This window comes from Giraffa tippelskirchi, chromosome 2, assembly GCF_054371585.1.
Source record: "Giraffa tippelskirchi isolate mGirTip1 chromosome 2, T2T-mGirTip1v1.2.pri, whole genome shotgun sequence".
Taxonomy (NCBI): Eukaryota; Metazoa; Chordata; class Mammalia; order Artiodactyla; family Giraffidae; genus Giraffa; species Giraffa tippelskirchi.
In genome coordinates, this window is record NC_137276.1 from 211,820,696 (window position 1) to 211,834,668 (window position 13,973).

General features: G+C 37.2%; 3 protein-coding genes across 14 annotated transcripts in view; 2 read left to right on the plus strand and 1 right to left on the minus strand.

Annotated features, from left to right (window-relative positions):
- CHODL (chondrolectin) overlaps positions 1-13,973 on the plus strand; it is a 593,574-nt gene that overhangs the window by 130,261 nt on the left and 449,340 nt on the right. The window lies entirely within an intron of this gene.
- The window catches only part of C2H21orf91 (chromosome 2 C21orf91 homolog), a 28,665-nt gene that overhangs the window by 4,525 nt on the left and 10,167 nt on the right, over positions 1-13,973 (minus strand). The window lies entirely within an intron of this gene.
- The window catches only part of LOC145539156 (uncharacterized), a 30,117-nt gene continuing 18,441 nt past the window's right edge, over positions 2,298-13,973 (plus strand). The window contains exon 1 of the mRNA XM_081572708.1: positions 2,298-10,495. The gene's annotated coding sequence lies outside the window, so the exon portion shown is untranslated. The remainder of the gene's footprint in view (positions 10,496-13,973) is intronic.

Consider the following 13,973-nt stretch of genomic DNA (forward strand, 5'->3'; position numbering starts at 1 on the left):
ATTTAAAATAAAACAGCAGTGCTTTTATATTGAAGGTGAACATGGGATGTGGAATGGAAAATTAATGCCTGCAAGAATTAAGCAGTCTAAATTGCTTAGCTTTGAAAACAGGAAGTTGAGAGCCACTCAGGTGTTAGCTTAAAAAAGAAGTTTTAACTACTTATCAGAAAAAATTACATTCTGTACTCATCCCTTGTTTTAAAAACTGAAGTTGTAATAATTTTATTCACTGAATTGGAAACTCTGCTAATACTAAGATAGTGATGTATTTGTATTTTAACAGTATTAAATCAGGTGCAAAATACTCACAAATACTAACTTGTTCTAAAACAACATCATCACATCAGCCAATGGTGGGTCCTACCAAAACCAGTAGTAACTGGGCTGTCAGTTCCCTCACAAGTAAGCTATGGGGGTACCCCTCCTAAATACTACCAGTCTAATTAAGCAGACATGAGCACCCGCTCTCACCAAGTAAACTCAACTATCTCAGTCTTATTTCTTCCACTGAGTGCAAAAACCAAACTTAAAACAACTGCATACACATTTTATTTACCCTTGTGGTGCCTGTGCCTGTGTGTGTATATACTTTTTACCAGTTATTGTCTGGTTAGGTCAAATTTCCTGCAAAATTAAAATATTCAAGCACAAAACTTCAAAGCTCTATTTGACAACACTGCGTATGCCTTCGAAACCTGGTAAATTAACATAAAAAGGAAATGCACAGATCTTGATTAGAATAAAAATATTAAAAGTACTTTATAATATTATGTATGTTTTAATATCATAAATAAGACAAAAAGGAAGGTAGTATCAATTACAGATAAAATAAGAAATAGCTCCATTCTGCTGTTTGATTCTAATACTGATTGAGAGGCAGAGAGAACCTGAAGCTCGCTTATTTTGCTAACTTTGGAAAATTCATTAAAGAGCTTTCTTACTCTCTTGGGCTCACTGCCAACAGATAGCTGGCCAATCCCTGAAACCGTAAATGGTCTCATTCTCACTCAGTCCATTGCCACAGCACTAATCTATGTAGCAATGTTTTAGCTGAATCTAAACATTGTAAATTATATTTCTCCTTTACTATATATGAGAGGAAATCCTTCTATGTATAAAAAGGATTCTAAACTAGGCTATGTGTGTTTGTGTGTTTCAGTCGTGTCTGCCTCTTTGTGACCCCAAGGACCATAGCCTGTCAGGCTGCTCTGTCCATGGGATTCTTCAGGCAAGAATACTGGAGTGGGTTGCCATGCTCTCCTCCTGGGGAGCTTCCTGACCCAGGGATCGAACCCATGTCTCTGGCATTGGCAGGTGGGTTCTTTACCACTGGTGCCACCTGGGAAGCCAAAAGAAAGTCACTATTCTTTGCTGCTAGGTTTTTGGGGGTTTTAAAAAATTTGTTTGGAATGTTCAGAAGTTGTATTAAAAAAATATACAAATATGAAACAACAAATTTCCCGATGTGCCCCAGAGCTTTAATAACAAGTCAATATAATAAATGTTTATTTGAAGAATAATGTGAGCTTTTAAAGTTAATGATTTTTTTAATCCACTCTTTCTTTAGTAATTCACGTATAACTTTTTGTTCTTCAGAAATAATTTTTTAACTTTTACTTAAATCCCCACCCAAATGAATGTTTGGAGCCCAGTAAACACATAATTATATGCATACTGGTAATCAGCTGAGATGAAAAACAAGTCAGAAAACAACAATATTCAATTTACTGTGAAAATACGTAAATGTGAAGTAAATTTCAGATTCAGACACTCAGGTGAAAAATCCCCTATAAAAGACAAAAAAATGTCATGACAGGAAGAGTTCTGAATGTGGGAATATTTCTACTTAGATGTCACCCTGCCTCTTCCTCCATTCTTACACTCACACCCAATCCTCCTCCTGAGTCTGGCACACCCAACTGCTCAAGGAAGAAATCTGGGTGTCCTCTTTGACAGTTCCTCCTTGGCCCCATCCCAGATGTTGTACTGTCCATCTTAATAGACTTCTTCCCCCTAAAATCTAGCATATTAAATCTTCCTTCATTCCATTACCACTCCCACTACATTATCTGGGTCTTCATCACCATCCCCTCTCTAGTTCTTCCTTCCTCTAAGAAGCCTTTTCTAACCAGTTACATCTGAGCTAATGGCATCAGATTTTAAAATTGCTTCTTCACTGGCCTTTATCTCCTGCTAGAGGTAAATTCTGTGAGAAAGAGCACCATCTGTTTTATGTACATCCTTATTATCATAGTGCCTGGCACATAGCGAGTACTCAAAGAAAAGTCATTACATGAACAAAGGAAAATTGTATTTAAAAAGCAAACCTAAAACTTATTACCAATTATTATTTGAGGTCTACTGCAATGAAGTTTTGCCCACCCGCAAAGTAACTAGGCTGTGCAGCTTTGCAGGCTCTCAGAAGTTAACTGGGCTTCCTAGGTGGCACAGTGGTAAAGAATTCGCCTGCCAATGCAGGAGACCCAAGTTCAATTCCTGGGTTGGGAAGATCCTCTGGAGGAGGAAATGGCAACCTGCTCCAGTATGCTTGCCTGGGAAATCCCATGGACAGAGAAGCCTGGTGGGTTATAGTCCATGTGGTTACAAAGAGTTGGATATGACTGAGCGAACACACACACAGACAGAAGTTAATTAAAGGCATCTTCCAGTGAAGTTACTCCTGTGTTTGGTTTAATATGACATTAATCCCAAGAACTGATGAGTGGCACTGATATATAGAGATATTCCAGTGGCATCATTCAATCTGCCAAATAAAATCAGGAACTTCTACTCAATTACTTATTTTTATTACATACTTATTTTTTTATACATACTGTGAATATACAAGGCTGTTTTATGTAAACTGTAGCTCATTCATCCAGATCTGTAGTTATACCTTCTTTAGCTCACTAAAAATTTAAAAACTGAATCAATTTTAAAGTTTAATTTGAAAATACTTGTCTTGTAAACATAGTTTAAAATACCCAATTCAGAAAATTTAATATACTGACACTTCATACACTTTTTTACTAGAAAAGAATGTGAGTAGCCCACTCAATCTGTATCAACAATATATGTGTCATTTTATAAATTCCTGAAGTGATTTTGTTTTTTCCACCTCATCAGTTTGAATTAATATAAGAGAAACAACCACTGCTATTATCAGAGATCCCAGTGAGTTTTCCAATTGACTTTATAAGTTTAAATTGCATTTACAAGTGTTAACAGCTCTGAGCACTAATTTGTTTCTTCAGCAGCTTTTGAAAGGAAATGAATCTAAATGCAATTAAATGAGTTGGTACTTTTCAGAAACTGAGTTACAAGTAATTTCCAAACCAGTTCCACAAAAACTGTCCTACAACTTTCTAACAAAACTTCTGAGGACCAATATAACTGACACCCCAAGTATTAGGAAAACTTTAAAACATATCACACAGATGGCTATGTAACTTTGGGTCTTGAGTTCCTGATTAGTAGAGAACCAAGACCTTACTTGGAAACCATAATTGCTAATATTTTGGAAATTTATTTAGGTGGACATTTCTGTACTAACAGTGGTATTTTAAAAAATTAAGCTGTTTTTATTCAATAGTTTTCTTTATAATGTCTTTCCCCACTTTCATTTCTGATTTTGTTATACCATTCTCACATACTTTGAAAACCCTCCCACTAACCCATCTGCCATGCTATCCCCATTTCTATTCTTTAAATTCTTTTCTAGGATCAATTTGCTTTAAGAAAACTTGGTTAAAGCTATAAAAGGGCAAAAGCCACTCAAATCTTCTCGTAGATCTTCTCATTTGCCTATCATTGTCACCCTTTTAAAATAAAGATGTTTCCATGCATATATTTAATATGCTTATTGTAGTAAGTTTGTCCTCTCACAAGATGATACTCCAAATGGCACTAAAAAACAGCCACAGAACCCCAAACACTTAAGTTCTACGACATGTCCCATCACCTTCTGCTTTTCCCTTTTAGCCTCTTGAAGATCTTATTTATGATTTGGTGGTAATTAGATAAGCAAAGCAATTTTTTCCTGCTGGTCCCCCAGCTGGTCCTATCAAACAGTACCATCTCTCAGCCGACTACACTGATGTTACATCCCTTCTTATTTTCACAGGTTCTCGAATCATAATCATCTGACTGCCATATGCATATTTATTCTCTGTCAATTAGTCTTCCTTCTGAATGTGACTGCTATATTTCATTTCTCAGTCAAAGGACTGGCTTCATATAATTTGGTATTCCATAGGTTGAGTAAATATAATACAACTAACTGTTGGATGTAAAGCTGTAATACCTGTTATCATATCAGCAGGACACTGGAAAGCTCTCAGGGAGTAAGCATTTCAACTTTTACTATAGCCTCAAAAAAAAAAAAATTAGAGAACTGGCAGTATTGTTTTTCCAAATGGTGGGTTTGTGTGTTCTTTCTTAATTTTAAAGTAAGGCAAGAAAATTTAGTTATGATTCAAGTTCCAGGTTAGCAAGCTATGAAGAAATTTTAAGCACACTGCCTCCAGACATAACCAACATTTGTGCAACAATTCACAGTACTGCTTCAAAATCTTTTTTTATGGAGGCTCACATTTGCCCAGCATAAAGAATTTTCCAAGAGTTAAGGTGTTTTCTTTTTATGATGATCTTATCCTGGTTGCTAGGAATGGGAGAACAAGCACCTACATGTTTATGTGTTGCCCATATTAAGCCATGTTTATGTACATCTTTGTTGTTCAGTCATGTCCGACTATTTGAGACCCCATGAACTGCAGCACACCAGGCTTCCTTGTCCTTCACTATCTCCTTGCTCAAACTCATGTCCATTGAGTCAGTGATGCCATCGAACCATTTCTCCTCTTGCCCTCAAATCTTTTCCAGCATCAAGGTCTTTTCCAATGAGTCAGCTCTTCACATCAGGTGGCCAAAGTATTGGAGCCTCATTCTTGCAATGCTTTCCCTTTACAAGGTCTTTTCCAATGAGTCAGCTCTTCTCATCAGGTGGCCAAAGTATTGGCGCTTCATTCTTGCAATGCTTTCCCTTTACGATTGACTGGTTTGATCTCTTTGTAGTCCAAGGGACTCTGGAGAGTGTTCTCCAGCATTGCAATTCGAAAGCATCAATTCTTCGGCGCTCAGCTTTCTTCATGGTTCAACTCTCACATCCATACATGACTACTGGAAAAATCATAGCTTTGACTATATAGACCTTTGTCAGCAAAGTGATGTCTCTGGTTTTCAATACACTGTCTAGGTTTGTCATAGCTTTTCTTCCAAGGAGCAAGTGTCTTTAATTCACGGTGGCAGTCACTGTCCGCAGTGATTGTGGAGCCCGAGAAAATAAAGTCTGTCACTGTTTTCACTTTTTCAGTAAGTGTTAATTGTAAAGATGGGAGCAAAGAGCTAAACTCTATTGAACTAAGAAGGAAAGGAAGGAGCTATTATGCCTTTGTTTCTGAGGACAAAGTACCCATTTCTGAAAAAAGGAACAGAGGAAAAGTTTGGGCTTCCCTGATGGCTGAGGTGGTAAAGAATTTGCCTGCAATTCAGGAGACCCAGGTTTGATCCCTGGGTCAGGAAGACTCCCTGGAAAAGGGAATGGCTACCCACTCCAGTATTCTTGTCTGGAGAATTCCATGGACAGAGGAACCTGGCAGGCTACAGTCCATGGGGTCGCAAAGAGTCAGATATGACTGAGTGACTAACACTTTTCACTTTTCTGGAAGTAGAGGTGGCATGCCCACAGCCTGAAGTCTGGATCTATACTGTAGCAAGTTCTGTTTAGCCTATAAATGTTTTTAAAAAATTTAGATTCACTTACAGTTTTCGATTTCTTGGTTTCCCTTAAAAACAAAATCAGAAGATCTGACAGCAAATGGCTAGTAATGAGAAGCAGCTACTGTCTGAAAATTGGGCAAGTGCTCTTCAATGGTCCTTATCTTTCCCTTTGGGAGTGTGCAGGTACTTGTGACTTATCCAGCAGCAAGCACAGCCATGCTGGTTAGTGACTCTCACACTACACCGAGACTCTGTAATGACGTAGGTCTGGATTGCTTCTGCGTAGGTAATGGCTGTCCCAGTAATGGTTGGACACCCCAAGTGACTAGGCTCCTCTGCATCTGATGATCAAGCAGCAGCCAAGCCATGATTCAAGAAGAGGGATCACCTTTAGATCTACTGCCAGTCACAGGCATGCGGTGGGAGGACGCTCAGACTGTCTACACTCTTACTAACAAAAGGCAGATTAGCCTGAAGGTGGGATGGTGAGGATGAATAGTTGGGGCACCTAGTTCCTTAATCCGCAACAGGACAGGCTTCTACCTCTTGGAAAATTTTATCAGTTGTCCTCTGTGCCTCAGTGGGTTCTGTGGTTAACAGTGCTCCATTCCCCTCCCCCTCACATCACTTAAGAGTCTGTCATGTTCAAATACACAACATACTGTTTAAAGGAATAGGGAATTGCTTATCTCTGCATTGGAAACAGATGGAATTATTGGAAACTGTACTAAGCCAATACACAGATGGGCTCAGGAACTTGCTTTTCCAAATTTTAAGAATCATTGCCTTAAAGAAAGATATACAAACAGGTGGTCTGTGGACAGCATATTTCAGTTTAGGAGATGTTTATGCCAAAGGTTTTTGTGTGTGTGAAGAGGAGGATTAAGCAGTTAGTCAATGCAGCTTAATCCGATAAACAAATTATAAGGGCAAATTTCAATCAGCAAAGAGTTCAGAAGGTTGATGTTAAAAGATAAACCTCAACCTCAAATACCCAAGGAAGCCACAGTAGAACTGAATTCTTGTATTGATGGATGTATAAACTGCAAATAATTTATCAAAAAGAAAACCTTTCTCAGTGAATTTTACTTTTTCATCATAACAGTTGGGAAACTGGAGAAACACACCTACATAACAACTGTTTATTACTAACCGGGTACAAAAAATAACAATCCACACTCAATTCTGCCCTCAAATTTAGTTACCTATTTTAACGAGAAAGGTCCAATAGAACTCTCTGATAGTGGACGTGTTCTCATTCTGTGCTATATACAATACGATAGCCACTAGCCTTATGTGGCTACCAAGCATGTGAAATGTAGCGAGCATGAGCAAGGAACTAAGGTTTTAATTTTAAAATTTAAATCACTACATTGTGGCTAGGTTACCAAATTGGACAGGGTAGCTTGTCCATAGATAACTGATGAAGTACAAGTGTATTTGGAAAAAGAATACGAAAAGAAGTTATCCATCTTTAGGATACTAAGCTCACAGTAGCACAGAATATAAAAAGCTAAAACTGCTTTTCTAGCACATTAAAAATACTATGTTTAGACTATAATTGTTAAGTGGCACAAAGACTTAAAAGTTATAAAAACTTGTAGTAAATAACCAGTTGACCTAAGTAACCCTCTACTTAATCTGTTTTTCTAAGTAAAACTTTCCCCCAAATAGGCAAAGTTAAAAAGATACATATTACCTAAACAAAAGATAAGTCTGGAAAAAAGGCATTCATAATAACTTGGATGAATGAGGATAAACCATTATGACAAAGGAAATTTATGGGTTCAAAAGTAAGAAATGTGATAGTCATGTGAACTCTGCCCTTTATCTCCTGAACTGCCATCTGCCTAGTTAAGGTTTTGCCTGATTTATTTTCTTACAAATAAGAAAAACAAAAGCTGTCCTGCAGCTATTTATAAAACATCTGTTTTGAATCTTAACTTCTTTGCATATATCTGAATCACTGTTCCTGATATTCTAGTTGACTATTCCTTATATAATGCTTTACAGCAGCATCTAATAGAGATTTACTAGCAAGTGAATTTGAAGTCATTTATAATTCAATTACTACTATAGGTAGTAAATTGTAAAAATTAAAACTGATGGGAAACAATCACTACAACTCATTAACCACTTGATTAAAAAAACTAAAGATTTTTCAAAAAGGCAATAATTGATGAATCATACTGAAAAATGCTAAAAAATAAAGATTGTGACTATGCACTATAATTGAATCACAGCATTTCTAGAGTAAAAGGAACTTTAATTTGCAGAAAGGGTTTGGAGAGCTAGTGTCCAATAAAATTGTTCCATGATGAAACAAAGTTATAAAAATTACAGTCCACTGCAGTGTAACCTTTTTTATGCATTTATATGAAAAAGATGTTTCTGATATATTAAATTAAAAGACCAGTTATAAATGGCATATATAGCCTGATTTCATTTTTAAATACAATTTACCATGTATACTCTACTGCAGAAAATAATTTGTAAAACACATCAAAAATATTAAGAGATTATTGGTAGATATTTGGGATTATAAATCTTGAAATTCTTTTTGCTGCCTGTATTTTGATTTTTCTGTAATAGTTTGCTTTTTCAATGAAAATAAAAAGAGATGAAAAGAGAGAAATTTCATTTCAATGAGAGAAAGAAAATCTTTCTTCATTTAAATAGTGAAAATTTAAAACATTTTTTAAAAAGCCTATAAAGAAATATTTTGGTTTGGGAAAGAAAATAGTGTGTCTTGGTGCAAGACAAATTAGGTTTTAAGTTATATACTGTATGTTCCAACGAACTAAGTAAAACCAAAAATTATAATACTGGAATGATAAAAGATACATAGTCCTCAAATATCCCAATTTTCTGAATCATTTTAAGATTGAAAATTTCCTTAGGCTAACAATGTATCTAGAAAAGGACAATCTTCAAATCAAAGATTCCCCTCCTCTAAAATCAGATTATAACCACTACATAGTTTTATCTGGAAATCCTTGTTGGATACCCAAAGACTTCAAAGGCACTGAGGGAAAAAGGCACTGAAGTGTGAACACAATTCGTATTGCTGAAAGAAACTGGGGAAAGGATTAGCTGGGCAGTTGCTTTGGTTGTTGCTGTTTAGTTGCTCAGTCTTGTCCAAGTCTTTGTGACCCTATGGACAGTATCCGGCCAGGCTCCTCTGTCCAGGGCATTTCCCAGGCAAGAATACTGGAGTGGGTTGCCATTTCCTTCTTCAGGGGATCTTCCCAGGGACTGAACCCATGTCTTCTGCTTGGCAGGCAGATTCTTTTACCACTGAGCCACCAGGGCAGCTGCTACATGAGGGAAATTACAGTGGCTAGAGCAGAAAAATCTACTGAAAACCAAATCATAAAAAGGTAAACTCAGGGGACTTCCCCGTTGGTCCAGGGGCTAAGACTCTGCACTCCCAATGCAGGGAGCCCAGGTTCTACCCCTGATCAGGAAACTAGAGCCCACATGTTGCAACTAAGAGTTTGCACGAAGCAGCTAAGACCCAGTGCAGCCAAAATTGAGGATAAAGTCAAACTTCAATGTATGTAAAACACTGAATTATTTTGGCAATGGAAGAGTTGTTCAATACACAAATGAGTCAGAGTAATCTTTTCAGTTGACTTTCATCTTTTCAGATGAGATGAAAATAAAACACTTCTATATTTCAATTTAAATCAACATGAACAGCTGCACCACATGCTGCTGATATATTTACCAAAGAGCTCCTACACTTATTATCTTTTTGTGATCCTTGAAGTGGCCCTGTGAACACTGGCAACAGTGTAATTTAACATCTCTATTTAATATCAATACCCATACTCCAAAAGTTAGGCAGTTGCATACTAGGAGGAAGGCGAAGTCAGTGGTGTTTAAGACACAGGGAACTAAATAAACAAAGTATGGAAGTGAGAAAGAAATGGAGGAAACTAGAGGAAGGGAGAGACAGTGGGCATGGATGATTGGCTTGTAGAGTGCCTTTGAAGGGGTAATGAAGGTAGCCAGTTAAGCAGATACCTGGTCATGAAATGTCTCATATATCATGTTAGGGAGTTAACAGTCTAACCAGAAGAAAATGGTAAGGAATCAGTGAGGAGTTCTAAGAAAATTAATGGCATATCAGATTAGCACTTTAAAGACCCTTCTGGTGATACCGAGAGAACTAGGGGTGTGGGGGAGTGACGGGGATCAACTTTATAAACCTGACTAAGTGGGTCTTGAGGTGGTATTGTAACCAGGAATAAAGGGATACAGCTTGAAATGCAGAGCTTAGGTAAGATTTCAGCCACAACCCATCACCTCAACTGCACAACTTTACATGGAAAGTCCTGAAGAAACTGGAACCATTCATTCACTAAGGGCAGTTTTTTAAAGTTTGGTCCCGAGACCACCTGCGTTAGAGTCAGCTGGGATTCCTGTTAAAATAAATTCTGAGACCTAACTGTACATCTATTGAAACATAACCTCTGGGGTATTGGGCCTGGAATTCCAAGTGAACTAAAGATGAAGGAAATAAAAAATGCATGTGTATATGGAAATAAGGAGATAAATTTAGTCTGAGAAACTTAAATTCAAGATACTTGCGTTGTTGTTCAGTCACTCAGTCATGTCCAACTCTTTGCCATCCCATGGACTGTCATATATCAGGATTCCCTGTCCTTCACCCATCTCCCGGAGTTTGTTCAAACTCATGTCCATTGAGTCAGTGATGCCATCCAACCATCTCATCTTCTGTCGCCCTCTTCTCTACCTGCCCTCAGTCTTTTCCAGCATCAGGGTCTTTACCAGTGAGTTGGCTCTTCGCATCAGGAGGCCAAAGCACTGGAGCTTTAGCTTCATCAGTCCTTCCCTTGAATATTCAGGGTTGATTTCCTTTAGGATGGACTGGTTGGATCTCCTTGCTGAACAAGGGACTCTCAAGAATCTTCTCAACCACCACAGTTCAAAAGCATCAATTCTTTGGCACTCAGCTTTCTTTATAGTCCAACTCTCATATCCATACATGACTACTGGAAAAACCATAGCTTTGACTGTAAGGACCTCTGTAGGCAAAGTAACGTTTCTGCTTTATAATACACTGTCTAGGTCTGTCATTGCTTTTCTGCCAAGGAGCAAGTGTCTTTTAGTGTCTAAGACACCTGTAGAATATCTAATTGGAGAGGCCCAGAAGGTGGTTGGATACATAGGTCTGGCACTTAAAAGAAAATTGGCCTATGATATGTTTATGGAGTCCCATTAGCTTACAAAGGTATAGCTGAAGCTCATGCAGTGAAAGAAACAGATAGTGAAATATGAGAAAAAAAGAAAAACAAGGACAGAATTCAATGAAACAGTCGTATTTCAGGGATCTGCAATAGGTAATGAACTAAAGAAGAGAAGAGGGCAGAAATGAGGCCAGACCTATTTTAACAGAGAACCCAGGGAGCTGAATGTTTCAAAAAAGAGGGAAAGGTTAAATGTCAGATTTTGAAAATGGCAAGGACATGAAACTATTTATTGTGTTGACAACTAGGAAGTCACTGGTGAAAGCAAAAGAGGAGGCCAATTACAGGGGCACTGAGGAGGAAGTGGGGAGGAGGGACAGAGGAGACACTGAATGGACACTGCTCCTGCGAGAACTATAGCTTAAGGGACAGAGAGGAAAGCTTTCTCCCTTGATTTTTTTTCTTATAAATATGGGAGACAGGAGCATTTCTGCCATTCTAATCATCTTTTCGGTCAATCGGTCAGGTTACGGAGAAGATAACTTTAAGTATGCAAGATGATGTGTCAGTATACGATAAAACAAATGAAGGCAAGAATAAATGAAGAGTGGGTGGTCGAAAAGAGAGACAGGGTGTAAGAAACATGAAATTAAATTACGCTTTAATTAGTCTCGACTGAGAATTGTGATATTTTAATTTCTTTCCTCAGATACTTATGGCTGCTATTTCATTTGGTTAGTAAATACACTGGTAATCAAAAACTAAGTTTTCTTAAGAACTGTCTTATACATTACATAGGAATTATTATACTGTATTTGTTCTACTTTGAAGTATAAATACAGCCAAAATGTTGACTGACACTGAACTGAATTGACTGTTGACATACTGAAGTTATTCCAATGAGTCAAAGTAACATGGTCAAGGTTATGAAGAATACTTTAATACCACCAGACTTCCTCTGTGTGTGAACTCTGTTTTCACAACAGACTAGCGATTATCATTCACTAAATTCATGGCAGATATTATTTCACCAGTTATTGTGAGTTTTAGATATTGAAGATGTCATTCAAGTATATTTGAATAGACTCTGGTGGTTGGAAGGCGCTTTAACTATTAAATTTAATCTCCATTTCATGTAGGAAATGAACACTAAGTGTGAATTTTAAATAAGGTAATACATGGAAAAATATACCAGTGACTGAATTTATTCTTCATAAAAGGCAAATGACTCTATATTGCCTTCTAATATACCATATAACTTATTCTTGTTAACTGTATTATCCTTAGCTACTGAACAACTGCTGGCACACAGCAGTTGCTTAATTAATATTTACTGAATGAATGTGTATAAAAATCTTTATGAACATAGCTTTGACTCTGAGATTCAGATTTTCATGGGTGCCACAAACCATTATTTTGTCTTGCTGTTATATAGTTGAGACAGTAATGCCAAAAAGCTAACTGAAATAGATAGTTTAAAATTATTTGTAAACAGACTCTGTTTTCCCTTATTACAAACTATAAATCCAAGGCTCAGTATTTAATGGGCTTATTCCCCTCATCAAAATCCTAATAGATGGTGTGCCAAACTGGATTAGAATGATTTAAATTCACTCTAACTAGAACTATAAGTGACATTTTGATAATTCTGCAGTGTTACTTAGCCACTTGGATTTCAATTAGTTGTTACATTTTCCATGTTAACACCTTATTTGAAATTCATAATTAGTGTTACTATTCTTTACAAGGTAGAAATTAAATTTAAGATGCTGCAAAAGTACCTTTGAACATCTAAAGTGCTATATAAAGTTACGCTGTCTTACCTCCTGCTTCTTCTCTTTCTAGGAAGTATTCTAGGCTCACCTACCAAGGCGAATGAACAAAAAGGAGATAGCGTGCAATTCTAGGACTGATGCTGATAATTTCACTTAGTTTGTACTGTCTGCCTCCACTTACTCAGAACCTATTCCCTCTTGAGAGGAAGAATCAGGCTAAGTATGCTAGCCTCTGTCACTTGAATGGCTGGAAGGATGGAGAGCAGTGTCAGAACACTGCCTCATGAGGAGCTGACACCTGTGTGATTCTGTAGCAGATGTCAGTCTACAGCTCAGCCTCCTTGTGTCTTCTGGGCAACAAGCCTGTCATGTGTGTGTCTCTTCTCCCCAGTCTTTCCCTCTTCTGTGATGATCTAATCTATGAGCTGCGAAGACTACATTTTCTTGACAGACTATTTAGATTACAACCTATATGGAGACTGTATCATCCTACTCTCTTAGGTCATGAAAAATGTCTACTTGTGGATATTCCACCAAATGTGTATTAATCAAACAGCATCACAAGTAGAAATAGCTTTTAAAAAGCAAGCACTTCTCGGAACCCAAATTTTGTTCCTTGCTTGAACATTCACATTGGTGTAATTCATCCGTAATTTTGCCTAGAAGTTACTTAGTATCTCTGAGATTTCTTAAGAGTTCATGTAATTTTCGTTGGAAGCAATGATTTAGGCACTTGGACTTCTGGGATCAGGTTTGGACTTCCAAGCTGTGTGATTCTAGGTTAGCGTCCCAGACTCTCTCCTTACCTTCTTCATTTATCCAATTGGGATAACCTAGCACCTATCTCATATATCTGTATTAAGAATGAAATAATGCATGTGAAACACAGAATAGAATAGATAAATACCTATTATTTAGATAAGTCACTTACCTAAAAGTGTAAATCCCTATTTGACAGTTGGACTAGCTTCTCCCAACTAGAGAGTGATTATTTCATTTCTTCCTGAGTAGAGAAATTTATCTTTGTCTTCTTTCTTCACAGGCAGTATTATTTTGTATGCAATAGAAAAATTACCCTTTATTTCTGGGCAGCTGATTTCTCTTTATCAGCTTTCTAGTAACAGTTATTTTAAAATTATTTCAATCATGAAAAGTGTATTCCTTTACTGAGAATAGATAATTTTGACCTAACAATTAAAAGATT